We start from the raw sequence: 15,530 nt of genomic DNA on the forward strand, positions 1-15,530 counted from the left end.
TAGCAATATGAAAATGCATATAAACAATGTTACTTATTGCAGCTTTATTTATAATTGAAAAATATTGGAATGTTGGAAACTACCCAGATGTCTGAACGCAGAAGAGTGATTGAACAGACTATGGTATATACACACAATAGAGGATTGCACAGCTGTAAACAAGAATGAGGAAGCTCTCTGTGAATTGATATAGAGTGGAATACAGGGGTTATTGTTGAGTGAAAAAAGCAAAGTGGAAAGTTGATATACAGTGTGGTGTCTTTTGTGTAACAAAGAAGGGAACGTAAGGAAATATGAACGCATCTGCTAATCACTACAAAAAGAAACATGAAAAAGATAACCCAGAAAACAAAGAAGCTGGTTATCTACAGGGGGGTGGGGGAAAAGGAGCAGAAGAAGTACCGGAGGGAGTTGTATTTCTCTGAGTATGCCTTTTTGATTAGTTTTGACTTTTGTGATCATGTTAATGTTCTTCATATTCAGAAAGAAAAATCAGTAAGAATGGGAAAGGGAAAAAGCTTAAAACTGAAAGCAAACGAACCTAACTCTATATCACCTGTATACTATAACCACATTGAAAGGGAAAGAAAACACCAAGTAACTCATAAACACTATTTTTGAAAACTCTTTTTAAAGCTTATTTGACTATTTACTCTCAGTCTTGGGCAAGGTCGCAGCGGCAAGGGGGACTGCCAAGAGAGCCCAAGCTCTTAGTAAGTTTGTTTTAGGTTAGTGGGAAGCTGGAAGCAATTTTGAAACTATCTCTGATAGGATTGGGTAAATGAGTAAATGTGTCATTGTTTGGAGCCAGGGTTCTCACTGGGCAAGAAGGGAGATGGAGGAAGACAAAGAAGAAGCTTGTGGAGATGGATGTGGAATGAAGATATATGCATATGTGTATGCATGGACATGTGCATATGTATATGTATACGCAAATATGTCTATGTGTATACCTTTATTTATTTTTAAAGATTTATTTATTTATTTTAGAGAGAGAGAGTGAGCGAGCAAGCAGGAGGAGGGGCAGAGAGAGAGGGAGAGAGAGAATCCCATGCAGACTCTACGCTAAGCAGGGAGCCCGGACCTGGGGTTCTATCCCAGGACCCTGAGATCACTACCTGAGCCAAAATCAAGAGTCAGATGCTTAACGGACTGACCCACCCAGGAACCCCTGTATGTGTGTATACATTTAAGTACATGCATATATTCTTAGCTCCTTCCACTGAAAAAGCCCACTAGCAACAAGCACACCCAACAATCAGATGTTGGTCCCTATTACCATTCCTGACTGAAAGAAACCAGGGTTCCTCAGAAAAATGGCTAATCTCAGAACTGGGGCAGAAAGTAAGGAAGTGGTGTGTCAAAAGGACACTGGAGCTAGCCTCAAGGAGCTTACACTGGCTAAATCTGGGACAGTTTGAGTACCAAATAAGTCAGGACAATAATGAATTATAAACCATTAAAAAATGGAAACTTGTGAGTGCAAACCAATGATAAAGAGACAAATGGAAAAAAAAGAGATAAATGAATAAATTAATGTTTATTTTTGCTTTTGTTTCCCTTGCCTCAGGAAACATATCTAGAAAAATGTTGCTATGGCCCATGTCAGAGAAATTACTGCTGTGTTCTCTTCTAGGACTTTTATGGTTTCAGGTCTCACATTTAGTTCCTTAATCCATTTTGAATTTATTTTTGTGTGTGGTGTAAGAAAGTGATCCAGTTTCATTCTTCTGCATGTGGCTGTCCAGTTTTCCTAACACCATTTGTTGAAGAGACTGTCTTTTTCCCATTGCATATTTTTGCCTCCTTTGTTGAAGATTAAATGACCATATCATTGTGGGCTTATCTCTGAGCTCTCTATTTTGTTCCATTGATCTACTACAGCTTTGTGATATATTTTGAAGTCTGAGATTGTGATGCCTCCAGCTTTGCTCTTCTTTTTAAAGATTGCTTTGTCTGTTTGGGGTCTTTTGTGGTTTCATACAAATTTTAGGACTGTTTGTTCTAGTTCTGTGAAAAATGCTATTGGTATTTGGGTAGAAATTGCATTAAATCTGTAAATTGCTTTGGGTAATATAGCCATTTTAACAATATTTGTTCTTCTAATCCATGAGCATGGACTATCTTTCAATTGCATTGTGTTGTCTTCAATTTCTTTCGTCAGTGTTTTATAGTTTTCAGAGTACAGGTCTTTTACCTCCTTGGTTAAGCTTATTCCTAGGTATTTTATTATGTTTGGTACAATTGTAAATTGATTGTTTTCTTAATTTCTTTTTCTGCTTCTTCCTTATTAGTGTATAGAAATGCAACAGATTTCTGTATACTGATTTTGTATCCTATGTATTGTCAGGTTTTTTTTTCTTTCTACCTTGTTTGTTTGAATCAAGGACCAATTGGTGTCCATACGTGGAATGATATATTTTTAAGTGTCTTTTAATCTGCAGTTTGTCCGCCTAGCTCTATTTTTTTCTTGCAGTTTATTTGTTGAGAAAACTGTGTTGTTTCTACCGTAAACTTCCCATGGCCTGGATGTTGATGGTTGCATCTCTGTGGGGTAGTTCAACGAGTTCCTCTGAACTTGATATTTCCTGTAAATTAGTAGTGGGAATCAGAAGGCTGATCATATTTGGGTTCAATTTTTTTTTTTTGCAAGGCTAATTCATATGTGAAGTTGGGAGACTTTAACACACCTCTCTCAGTAATTGGCAGATCAAGCACACAAAATATCAGTAAGGATATGAATTTGAACCATTGGCAGCTTAATCTAATGAACAAGTACAGAACACTGCATCCAACTGCAAGACTGCACATTCTTTTGGGCACACATGGAAACTTTACAAAACACTGACCATATACTGTAACCTAAAGCAAGTCTTAACATGTTTCAAAGGATCAAAATTATTCAGAGCATGATCTCTGACCACAGTGTAATTAAGCTAGAAACCCATGAGAAAGGGGGGAAAAGAACAAAGCAGCAGCTTCTACCATTTGCACGCTGGCCTGGCACTCACAGCTAGGCCATGTTTTTCTCTTACTGGACATAAACAATCTCACAGAATACCAAGCCGCAAACAAGGTTACTCTGAGACCATTTGATAAAAAGAGATGAAGCAAGGCTACTTCATGAATTTTTCTGAACACAGATAAAGCCAAAGTCTATGTGCAACTCACAAACACCCGACATCTCCCTCTTGCTTGGCTGATATGGGTGCCCGGGGCTGTTTTCTCAATCACAGCTTTAGCCTTGCTGTAGTCTGCTTTCCCTATAAAGGAGATTTATTGAGATCTTCAATTACAGAATTGCCCTTGCTTTCTGACAGCATCTAGAGCAAACACTTACCTCCTTGGACTCTCCCCAAGATCACACAAAGCCCAGATGTTACAGTAGGTTCTTCCTAATACACTCTTTTTGAGACGCCTCATGGCTCCACATGGTGTGATCTTCCCTCAGTGCAAAGAGTAATAGTCCTAACTTGTTCACCTACTGATGGGTTCCTGGGTGTCTTTGGCAGCATGGAATTGAGACTCATAACAAAAAGATAACTAGAAAAATTCCCACATGTTTAGAAATGAAGAAATACACATTTAGGGGCACCTGGGTAGCTCAGTGGGTTAAGCGCCCAACTCCTGATTTCAGCTCAGGTCATGATCTCAGGGTCCTGAGATTGAGCCCTGTGTTGGGTTCTGGGCATCCGCGTCTCTCTCTCCCTCTCCCTCTGCGCCTCCCCCTACTCGCATGTGTGCATGCGCTCTCTCTAAAATAAATAAAGAAATCTTTTTAAAAAAAAGAAATACACATTTAAATAACCTATGGTTCAAAGACAATAACATGATGGAAATTAGGAAATATTTTACTGAATGATTAAAAAATACTACACATCTGAATCAGTAAGTGGTCTGACAGGAAGTAGATGGCATATGCAAACTAAGTAATTTGAAGAGAGTTACATAAAGGGGTTGAGGTAGCTCTGTAATGTGTCACCTTGGCTAGCCTGAACTACATTTCTCAGAATTCCGTTTCTTTTAGGTTTCAGTTCGGGTGGGCCATATGAGAGATTCTGATGGAAGATTTGGATAAGAGAGAGGAAACACATGTAACTGAGAATGTTCTCATAAATAGAAGATAGAAGGAAAGAAATAACAACAACAACAAAAAAACACAGATAATGCAATAGAACAAATGGATCAAAGGCTTGGACAGACCTTTTTTTTACAGTAGAAGAAACCCAAATGGCCTATAAATATATGAACGGTGCTCAACTTCATTTGTCATTACAGAACTTAATACTACCATGAGATAGTACACACCCACCACATTGGTGGAAGCCAAAAAGTCTGATGAGTCTAAGAGTTGGCAAGGCTGTGGAGCAATGGAAAGTTTCACATACAGCTGATGGGAGTGTGTGTTGGACAACTGGTTGGCACTTTGTAGAAAAATTAAAGGCATACTTCCTCTATAAGCCAGCATTTCACTGCCAAGTGTACAAATTCTGGAGAAACTTGTGTACATTGGCACCAGGAAACAGTGTAAATGGTTGTGATGGGTTCAACTGTGGCTCCCCAAAAGATATGTGCACATCTTAACTCCCAGACCTTTGTTAATGTGACCTTACTTGGAAAAAAGGGTCTTTGCAGTCGTGATTAACTTAAGTCTCTTGAGATGAGATTATCCTGGGATATCTGGGGGAGCCCTAAATCCAGTGACAAATGTCTTCATAAGAGAAAGGCAGAGCGATATTTGAGATAGACAGAAGAGGAGAAGGCCATGTGATCAGAGAGGCAGGGACTGAAGTGATGTGGCCACAAGCCAAGGACTGACTCCTGCAGCCACCAGAAACTGGAAGAGGCAAAGACAGATTTTCTCCTAGATCTTTCAGACGGAGTAGAGCCCCGCTGACACTTTGATCTTGGATTTCTGGCCTCCAGAACTGAGACAATGAATTTTTGTTGTTGTAAACCACCAAGTTTATGGTGCTTCGTTATGGCAGCCACAGGAAACAATGGTTTGCCACAGCATTTGTGTGCTGAAAACAATCCAAATATCCAGCAGAGATAGAATGGGTAAATACACTATGGTAAAGTTATACCATGGAATACTCTACCAGAATAAAAAGGAATAAATTCTCTATATACTACAGCATGGATAAATTTTAAAGACATAGTGTTGGGTGAAAGAAACAAGATACAGAATACATATATTAGAATTGCATTTATATAAAGTTTAAAAACAGGCAAAATTAAACCATATTATTTATGAATGGATGGATGTTAAGGTGGCAAAACTCTGATGATTACCTTAGAAGTTAGGGAGTTGATTGTGGGGAGACGACAGGCTGGGGCTGGAGAGTGGGGCTCTAGCTCTTGATCTGGGGGTGGTTACAAGCATATGTTCTTTTATATAAAGTGCAGGAAATGCGTGTAAAACATACGAGATTTACACCGTTCTCTGCATCTGTGCTGTACTTCACAATTTGAAAAGTTAGAACATTAAAAAGCAGAATTAAAATGATGGTTATTTGCGATGATATGCCTCCTATATCTGGAAAATTTAAGAGAATCCACTCTCTAAAAATGTTACAAGGAGTACGGGGAATACAGTAAGGGGGCTGGTACAAAATCATTTAGACAAATGACAAATTAGAAGACATAATGAAAGAAAAGCCTCCATTTAACAAAAAAGAAATAAAATATGTAGAAATAAATCTAAGAAATATGCAAGATCTATGTAAAGGCTCTTTAAAATGTTCCTCGGGGACATAAAAAAAAGGCTTGAATGAATGCAAAGGTCTACTGTGTTCTTAGAAAAATGTGACTTCATAAAGGTGCAAAATCTCTCTACATCAATCTATAAATTAAATATGATATCAAACGTTTTATGACAATAGAATTTTTTGGAACTTTTCAAGATGATTCTAACATTAATATAGAAAACTAAAGGAGTGAAAATCATTGGAGATATTCTTAAAGGAAGACTATGAGAGAAGAACTAGTCCTATCAGATATTAAAACATAATAAAAGGACAGTAATTAAAAAGCACTGTGGTACTGGTGTATGAATAGAATGATAGAACAATAGAAAAAATAGATACTCGAAAATATACTTAAATCTGAACAGGAAATTAGTATACGATAAAAATGTTATTTCAGTTCACTGGGGAAAAATGGATTCTCAATAAATGGCATTGGGACACATAGGTGGCCACTTGAGAAAAGTATAAAGTTGAATCCCTATTCACAATATACACCACATGAGATTTCAGATGGACTAGACTTAAAGATTAAGGAAATGAAACTATAAAAATACTAGAAGAAACCATGTTAGATTTAAAATACGTTGGAGGAGGAAAGACTTTTTTAAAGTACGATTTAGACCTCAGAAGCCAAAAAAGCAAAGCTTGGTTCATTCAATACATAAAAACAAAAAGTTTCTTTAATACAAAAGTTACTGTTACGAAGTCTAAGGAAAATGATAAATCAGGAGAATTATTTGCAACTCATATCAGAGACAAGGGGGCTCATTTTTTCTATTATGTAAATAGCTCCTACAAAATAGTAAGAAAAATGCCAACAACTCAATAGGAAAATGGGCAAAAGCTATGACTACAGTTCACGGGAAAGAAATACAAAAGATTTCTAAATAAGAGAAATCAAAATTAAAACCATAACAAGATACCTTTTTTTCACTTATCAGACTGGCAAAAGTAAAACAGTTTGCTAGCACACATTATTGGCGTAGGTGTGGGCAAACAGGCACCCACTCACTTGCATTGCTGATTGGAGTCGGAGTTTGCACAACTTCTATACAGCTACTTTGGTGACATCTATCAAAATTACAAATGCATATAACTTTTGCCCCAGCACCTCCACATCTACGAATTTATTCTACAGATATAGTTTCACACATGTGAAATGATAAAGAAATACTGATAGACATTAAAGAGCATGAAGAAACTATGTGCTGATATGGAACCATCTCCACCATACACTGGTAATTTTAAAAAGGAAGGCAGTGGAGAATAGGAATGGTATATTGGTATTTGTGTAAAACAAGAGTGTGTGTGTGTGCGTGCGTGTGTATGTATATGCATAGACTATTGAAGGATAGTTGTTAAAGCTGAGTGATGGGTACATAGAAGTTAATTATACTATTTGCTGTTTTTGTATCTGTCTGAAAATTTCCATAATATAAAGTAAAAAATGTACTTAGAATAACAAAAATAAAAAGAATATCTCTAGAGTGGGTACACAAGAAACTAATAACGCTGGTTACCTCTGCAGGCACTAAAACATAGGAACAGTGCTTGACGGAGTAACAGACATGCAACAATGGTTGTTTAAACACAAAGATGTTTGAAAGTAGGCTGGTTTTGGTTGGTTGCTCAAGGGTGTCAAAAGAAAGGTCTTTACGATTTTCTTGGTATTTTCCTTACTACACCAAGATAGTTGCTGAAGCTCCAGCCATCAAATATGTGTTCCAGGCTGGGAGAGAGAAAAGGGGGCAGGAGAGGACCAAAAGGGGGAAGCTCCCACCAATTCAGCTCCCTGTAAAGAACTTTCCAGAAGCCTCACCCAATGACTTCCACTCTCATTTCATTGGCCACTCCTACCTGCAAGGAAGGCTGGGAAATGTAGTTTTGAAACTGGCACATTGCTACCCCCAACAAACTCAGAGCCTTGGTACAAGAGAAATCATGAGAAGGGTCAAAATAAATGGATAAGAAAAATGCTAAAAAAATACTAACAGAAAAAAGCAGGTAGAGCAATACTACTATCATGTAAAATAGGATCCAAAGCAAAAAGCTTCTAAAGAGACAAATATAAATATTCTTATAGATAAAAGACATAAGCCCAAAGAAGTTATAATAGGCATAAACTTTTGTGCCCAACAGGGCTTCATAATATATGAAGCAAAAAACTGATAGAAGTTCATAAAGAAATGGACATAATCTGGGGCGCCTGGGTGGCTCAGTCGTTAGGCGTCTGCCTTCGGCTCAGGTCATGATCCCAGGGTCCTGGGATCGAGCCCCGCATCGGGCTCCCTGCTCGGCGGGAAGCCTGCTTCTCCCTCTCCCACTCCCCCTGCTTGTGTTCCCTCTCTCGCTGTCTCTCTCTCTGTCAAATAAATAAATAAAAAATCTTAAAAAAAAAAAAAGAAATGGACATAATCAGAGTAGAAGACACTGTCCTCCTGTCAGGAATTGACAGACCAAGGAGACAAAATGTAAGTAAGAATATAGAGGATTTGAGTAACACAAGTCATGAGCTCCACGTAACCAATATGCAGTATAACTGCACCTTACAATCAGATAATACAGCTTCTTCTCAGATGTATATGGAACACTATCCAGAAGTAATTATGTATTTGGTCACAAAGAAAATCTCAACAAGTTCAAAAGCAGAAATCATATTCATTGAGTCCAAAACATTAAAATTAGAAGTTACTAACCAAAAGAAAGCCCCTGACACTGAAAATAATGACTAATGAAATGAATAAAGAGCAAAAAGCCCAGAATAGTTGAATAACCAAAATTAAAAAATTGCACAAACTCATAATAATTTTGGTCAAGAGAAAAGAATGTGAAGAAATGAAAAAATATCATAAGAAAGAGGGTGGGTTATAATTTCAGATGCAGATACAATTTTTCTAAAAATTGTAAGAGAATACCATACACATACAGCTTTGTATGAATGGATTGGAAAATGTAGATAAAATGGGTAACTTTCTAGGAAAATATAAATGATAATTGATCAAGAGGTATAAGATCAGAATAAACCAATATCCGTAAAGAAATGTAAAGATAGTCAATGATCTATCCTTCGAAACTGCACCAGGCTCAGGTGGTTTTGTGGTTAAATTCTACTAAACCTAAAAAGATATAGGTAATCATATTGTCCAAACCCTTCTCTGCATTGGAAAATATGGAAAGCATCCAAACACATTTTTGAGGCTATTATAATCCTGATTCCCAAATTGGACTAAGATAGCAGAGTAAAAGCTCTGTGTAGACCAATCTTTCTTATAAAAAGACACTAAATCATATCCTTTATCATGCCCAAGTAGGGTTTTCCCCAGGAATGCAATGATAAATCAATATTGACGGTTATTAATGTAATTCATCTTATTACTGGTTAAAGAAGAAACATAAATGTGTTGTCTCAATTGATATAGGAACAGCATTTGATAAAATTCAACACCAATTCACGCTATCCTTGCCACTCTTTTGTAAAGGATTCATCCTGATCAATGTGAAACAAGAAAGAAATACAAGATAAATATATTGGAAGAGAAAAAAACCTAATTATTCAGAGGTGTTATGCTCATTTGTCTAGAGAAACTAAAAGAAGGACCTGGCAAATCATTAGAGCTCATATGAGAGCTTTTCACAAGCTCCACCTTCCCAGCATTAGCAATCAACAAACATGTTATATAAAAAACTCCTGATCTGATGAGCAACACTATCGAATGCTTTGGACAGAAATGTATTAAAATGTGTAAGACTAATGTGAAGAACAATATAAAAACTCACTATAGGACATAAAAGCAGGCCTGAATAAAAGATGAGATATGTTCTTGGAGAGAAAGACTCAACTTTGAAAGATGTCAGTTCTCCTGAAATTAATCTATAACTTTGATACAACCCCAATAAAAATCCCAAGGAGATTTTAAAGGAAACTGATGAGCTGGTCTGTAAATCCATTCTGAAGAGAAATGCACAAGATAGGCCAAAAAATTTAAAAGAAAGAACTCACTAGATATCAAAACATAATGTTATAGTAATTGAAACAGCTTTGATGCCAGAATCAGCATACCAATTGATGGAACGACAGAAATTCTAGAAACACACCAAAGAAAATTTGGCAATTTAGTATCCATCCATCCATCCATCCGTCCATCCATCCCTTCATTCATTTGACAAACAGTGATTGTCTACAATGCATCAGATACTGTTTTAGGGGTGGATAAAACAAAGCCTCTGTTCTAATGGAAGTGTGGAGCTTATGTTCTACATAATGAATTTGGCGTTTCAGTTAATAGGGGAAAAGATGGTGTTGGGACAACTGGCAATCCACATAAGGAAAACAAAACAATAGATTCTAAACAAATATCATAGATGAAAAGAGATTCCTAATTGATTAAAAAAATCTAAACATGAAAAAAACTATGAAAAATAAACTATAAAAACAAATTTATAAAAAGGAAACTAGAGAAGTGTATCTTCCTAGTCTTTAGATAAAGAAGATGCCATTAGGCAAGGCACACAATGCAGACACCATAAAAGAAAAACACAATACATTTGACAGCATAAAGAGGAAAAATGCAACTTCTGCATCACAATAATTAAGTTAAAAATAAGTGGAAGAAAGCATGTGCAACATGTATAACAGATGAAGGGTTAATGTCAAGCACATAAAAAACCCTACAAGTCAATAGGGAAAATGGCCAAGAATGAGAATAAGTAGTTTGCGGAAGTGTCAATGTGAATGACCTATAAATATTTGAAAAGATACTCAACCTGACTACACTAGTAATCAGGAAAAATACTAATGATAACAAAGAGATACCATTTTTGCCCATCAACATTGGCTAGGGTGAGGGGCAACGGGAACTCTTGTACATGCTTGGTACAGACTTTCTTGGAGAGAAGTTTGACAGTATTTTTTTAAATGCCTGTACTCTTCGAACCCACTTCTGGGTATCTGCTGGGGAGACTGTTCTTTGTCTCCGTCCAGGGCTGTTCTTCCTGGGTGCTGGGGGCTCAGCTAGACTGTTTCCCAGCCTCCCTTGGGGGTAGGTGTGGTGGCCATGTGAGTAAGAGTTCACCAATGGAATGCAAGAGTGGTGATGTGTCCAACTTCTGCCTCACCTGCTCAGAAGCCAAGTGCTCACCCTGGACGCGCACCGTTCTCCTCCCGGCGCTTCCCAGGATCCAGAGCACAGATGTGCCCGTGTGGGAGCTTACCCTGCAGTGAAGGCAATGCCCTCGAGCCGAGCTCCTGGGTGTGGTTCCTGGACCACTGCTCAGCTGCAAGCCACCTTTAGTGGTCCATGATGAGGCTAGCGCAGGTAGCAGGAGGAAGTGCTGTGAAGCTTTTATAGCAATTCAACGTCACCATGATATCTTTGTTTTTAAAGATTTATTTATTCACTTTATATAGAGAGAGGGCAGGCGAGGGGAGGCATGCGCGAGTGGGGGGAGGGGCAGAGGGAGAGGGAGAGAAGCAGACTCCCCACTGAGCACGGAGCCGGCCAGGGGGCTTGACTATACGACCCTGAGATCATGACCTAAGCCAAAATCAAGAGTCGGTTGCTCAACCGACTGAGCTACCCAGGCGCCCCTGATCTCTTTATTGCATTTTACAAAAGCCTTAGTCCGAAATGGACTGGGGGGTGGGTGGATATAAACTGGTTTTTCACCACAAATGGTTTGAGAAGCACTGCACTAGGGGAGAGAGGAGAACCCAGATGTAAGGAGCTGGGGTCCCTGAGTGACTGTGTGGACCGGAGCTACCCCTTCAACCTGGACTGCTCGGCCCAATAACCTTGAGTCTTCTCTAAGCCACTAGCTGCGTTATTGCTTGTCCCTTGATTGGAGCCGACTAGTGCCGCCCTACCTGACTCAGCATTGCTCCACAGCAGTGCTCGCGGCTGTGTGATGGGGCAAGGGCGTCCTCGCAGCGTTGTTTCCACGAGGGGAACCCTGCCAAACACCCACATGTGCACCAAGGAGGGGAAGCGGGGAGCAGACGTAGCTGCAACTAAAACCTCTCTCCCAGGCACACGTACATGTGAAGAGAGCAAGTTGCAGAATAAACATAGAGTGTGTGTGTGTATACATATGCATATAAATGTGCAGGAAATGTCGGGAAGGATCGCATTTTGCCGGGAGGAAACAAAGCAGAACCTCCACGGGGGATAATCTCCAAAGCTGTTTCCAACTGCTTCTTTGGTAAATCATCTCTGATCTTGAAATAATAAAGAATGTGAACACGTGAAGAAAAGAACCAAGTTTTAGAGGAAAACAAGGTTCTTAAAGCACATTTGATCTCAACTAAACAGACTTCAAACAAGACTTTATAAAATGCTTTAGGGAAACAATTGCTGAAAATTTTAAAAGAAATCTTTGTCACAAGGACTGCTATAGTAACTAAACACAAAGGTTTTTTGAGATTCGACCAAACTGTTAATCCTAGGTACAAAGTTCCTTCTGGAAAACACGCTACTGAAACTTTTCTTCTGAAATCCAGCAGGCTGCTCGAAAAGCATCCGGCGCCACGCGCCCGCCGGTGTGAAGCCGTAACGGCCACGGCGTGGGAACCCAGCGGGCCAGCTGCAGGCAACCGAGAGCACGGCTCCTGCACTGGCTGGCGGGCCCTGAAAACCGGGGGGTGAGAGTGGGTAACAAAAGTATAATAACAGGTGCATCGGGAGAGAGATTTCAGAATTCGGACTGAATTTCAGAAGTTCATTCCCCGATAGTGAGAATTGGCCAAATACATCTTCCACACCTTTCCATAGCCAGCTTGGTGCTGTGCGGCTTCTTGAAGTTCATCCTCCCGGCACCTGCCAACTCCTGCCGTCTCCAACCAGGGGATCCTGCCACCACCACCCAAGTGGCTGTCCTGGAACATACAGAGGCCCGGGAGAACTTGGGTCTGGCTGGGTTTCCTGCTAACGTGCCAGGGCTTCTGGCACCTTCCCTCCTGGCCTTGGCCCTAGCGGGCTCCCCCAGGCCCTCCGCCTTTCCCAGGGTCTAGGCTCCTGAGCCACAGCCGTGCTCCCCGCCCCCACCCCCACCCTGCCGTGTCTCCCCCGTCTGTACAAGGGGGCCACCGAGGCCCAGCTGGGGGTGTGGGTGTAGGCAAAGGAGGTGCCCCAGGGCATAGGGAGTGGGAGTCACCTTGCCCCCCCCCCCCAGCTCCCAGGCCCCATCTGGCAGGTGAATGTCAGCCTCCTGTCCCCTGGGTGTGTCCCCCCCCAACCTGGACATGCCGCAGAATCCTCTGGGCACACCAGTCCCCCAGCTCCGCGTAGTTGCCCGCCAGCTCCTCGTCCGCCTCCCCGAGCTGGTCCACCAGGTTGAGCAGCATCATGGGCACTGCCATGGACTCGGAGGCCAGGGCCCCGGGGAGACGGGGCCGGCCCAGCCCCGACGGGTCCTCCCGCACCCAGTACACGATCTGATCCATCATCTCCACCGCTTCCTTCTGGGAGGGGAGAAAGGGAGACGAGGGGAGGCCCAGGCCGAGGCCCCCTGTGCAGTCTGGTCCCTCAGGTCCTGACCTGGGGTGGGAGAGCCTCGTCCTCCCACCCGCTCATAGGACACCTTCACCAAGGGCCTACTCTGGGCCCGGCCCTGGGTTGGGTGCTGGGGGGGCCGGGGTGGATCTGCCCCACCCTGCCTCGGGGGGCTCCCAGTCTGTGGGTGCAGGCCACTCCCAGGCAGTGAGGTCGGGTCTGAAAGCCCAAGGGGCTCCAGGGAGGAGCCAGGGCCGGGTGTGGAGGTTGAGGTGTAAAATCAACAGGACCTGCAGACAGGGGAGGGGGGGTTAATTTGCTAATATTGAGCTTGTGTGTTTAGCTTTTTCATTTTCCTAACTGAAGTGTAACCTGCATCCCGAAAATGTACAAATCCTAGGAGCCCAGCTTGGTGAGTATAGGTCCCACTTGTAACATTCTGACTACGTGTCTGTCCTTGAGGGTGAGGTTTGTTTCAGTTGCTTTTGGAGCTTGGTACACAGCAGGTGTTCAATAAATGCTTGTTGAATGAAGGTCAGAAAAGGGGTGAGGCAACGCAAGGATTTTCTGACCTGTCTTGCCTGAAAAGAAAAACTGGGGACCATGTTTTTTATTATGAATTTTACAAATCTTTTAATCAAAGCCATAATAGTATGTGCTCTGTGGAAAGAAATCCAAACAGTTCACTGATCTATAAATCAGACTAATGAGTGCATAAATCCAAGAGAAGTCCGGGTACCCTCACCTCTGAATGTCTGTGTCCCCCCAGATTCATACATTAAAATCCTAACCCCCGATGTGACGGCATCAGCCTTTAGGAGGTGATTAGGTCATGAGGGCAGAGCCCCCCAGGGATGGGATGAGCACCCTTATAAAAAAGAGGCCCCAGACAGCTCTCTCACCCTTGCATCATGTGAAGACACAGCAAAATGACCATCACCTATGAATCAGGAGGCGGGTCCTCACTGGACGCCGGCTTGGCCAGCACCTTGGTCTTGGATTTCCCAGCCTCCGGAACTGTGAGGAATAATTGCCTGTTGTTTATAAACCACCTCTCTGGTAGTTTTGTTATAGCAGCCTGAACAGACCAAGACAATGCCAGGGGCCCCTTCTAGGTGGGATGTGAGCTGGGCAGAAGTGGGCTGGGGCCGAGGGCTGCAGGCGGGAGCCTGGGCTAGGGCAATGACGGAGGCCCAGGTGCTGGCCCATGACGTGGGGGTCTGGGGACCGTGAACTCCCAGGGAAGCAGAAGACTTCTTGGGGGTCTCAGAGGAGGGCAGTGTTGGAGAAGCTACGGGGCTCCAGAAAGCAGGGGCACTAAGAAGGGGACAGAAAGGAACATTCTCAAACCCCCACTAGAGGCCCACAGGGCCCCTGGAGAGAAGCCCTAGGCTGTCCCCTACCCTCTGGGCCCAGTATTAGATGTCTGAGCAGACCTGTGGCCTTGACTTTTGCACAACTGAAGCTTGCCCGAACAGAGCTTGCATGTGTTTTAAGGAAAAATAGGTGGAATTCTCATTGGCAAGTACATCGTGAAACCAGCAAAGTAAATGAATGGTTCTTTCTAAATAACTGGCTTGTGAGCAGAGATGGCTGGGCTGGTGCTATCAGACCACCTGCTGAGAAGCTGCATTTGGGGTAGAAAAATGATTGACTGACGAGGATGGGACCCTGGAGGAAAGATGACACAAGCCTTTCCAAAATCCTGTTCGTTGCTGTCGTAGCACGTCATGGCCTGTGAGGTCCCAACCCAAGCACTCCTGGGGCCCCCCTCTGTGCTTGTCCTTCTGGGACCGGGCAGCTGACTCCACAGCTGAGCCTTGTTTGTGTTTGGGAGGGTTAGGATACCAGTGGCCTGTCCTCACTACCTGCCTTTTTGAGGAAATGATCATTAGAAAGAGGGCCAGCCACTGGCCAAGAGGACTGACCTGTCCACTCCCACCCTCACCTAGCCCAGAAGCCACTTCTGTCACTCGCTTCCTGGTCCCTAGGGGAGGAGCTCAGGATCCAGCCTGGTGTTCTGCTCCCACTGGAATTCAGACTCGGGGGAGAGCCCTAGCCAGGGTGGGAGAAGGTACCTGGCTGAATGACAGGCCTCTTCTGCCGAGGGCCAGCTCACATTTCCAGGGAAGCCAGCCCTCTGTCATCAGGGCACCTCCTGTCCCCTCCAGGCATCCAGTAAGGGGGGAGGCACAAGATAACACCTGGATCCCAGGAGGGGGCAGGAACTTCAGAGAGTAGAGAAAGGAGCAAGGGAAGAGCTGTTGACCTAAACTTTGACAAAATAAGTCAA

Source organism: Phoca vitulina, unplaced genomic scaffold (genome assembly GCF_004348235.1).
Source record: "Phoca vitulina isolate PV1807 unplaced genomic scaffold, GSC_HSeal_1.0 scaffold99, whole genome shotgun sequence".
Classification (NCBI taxonomy): Eukaryota; Metazoa; Chordata; class Mammalia; order Carnivora; family Phocidae; genus Phoca; species Phoca vitulina.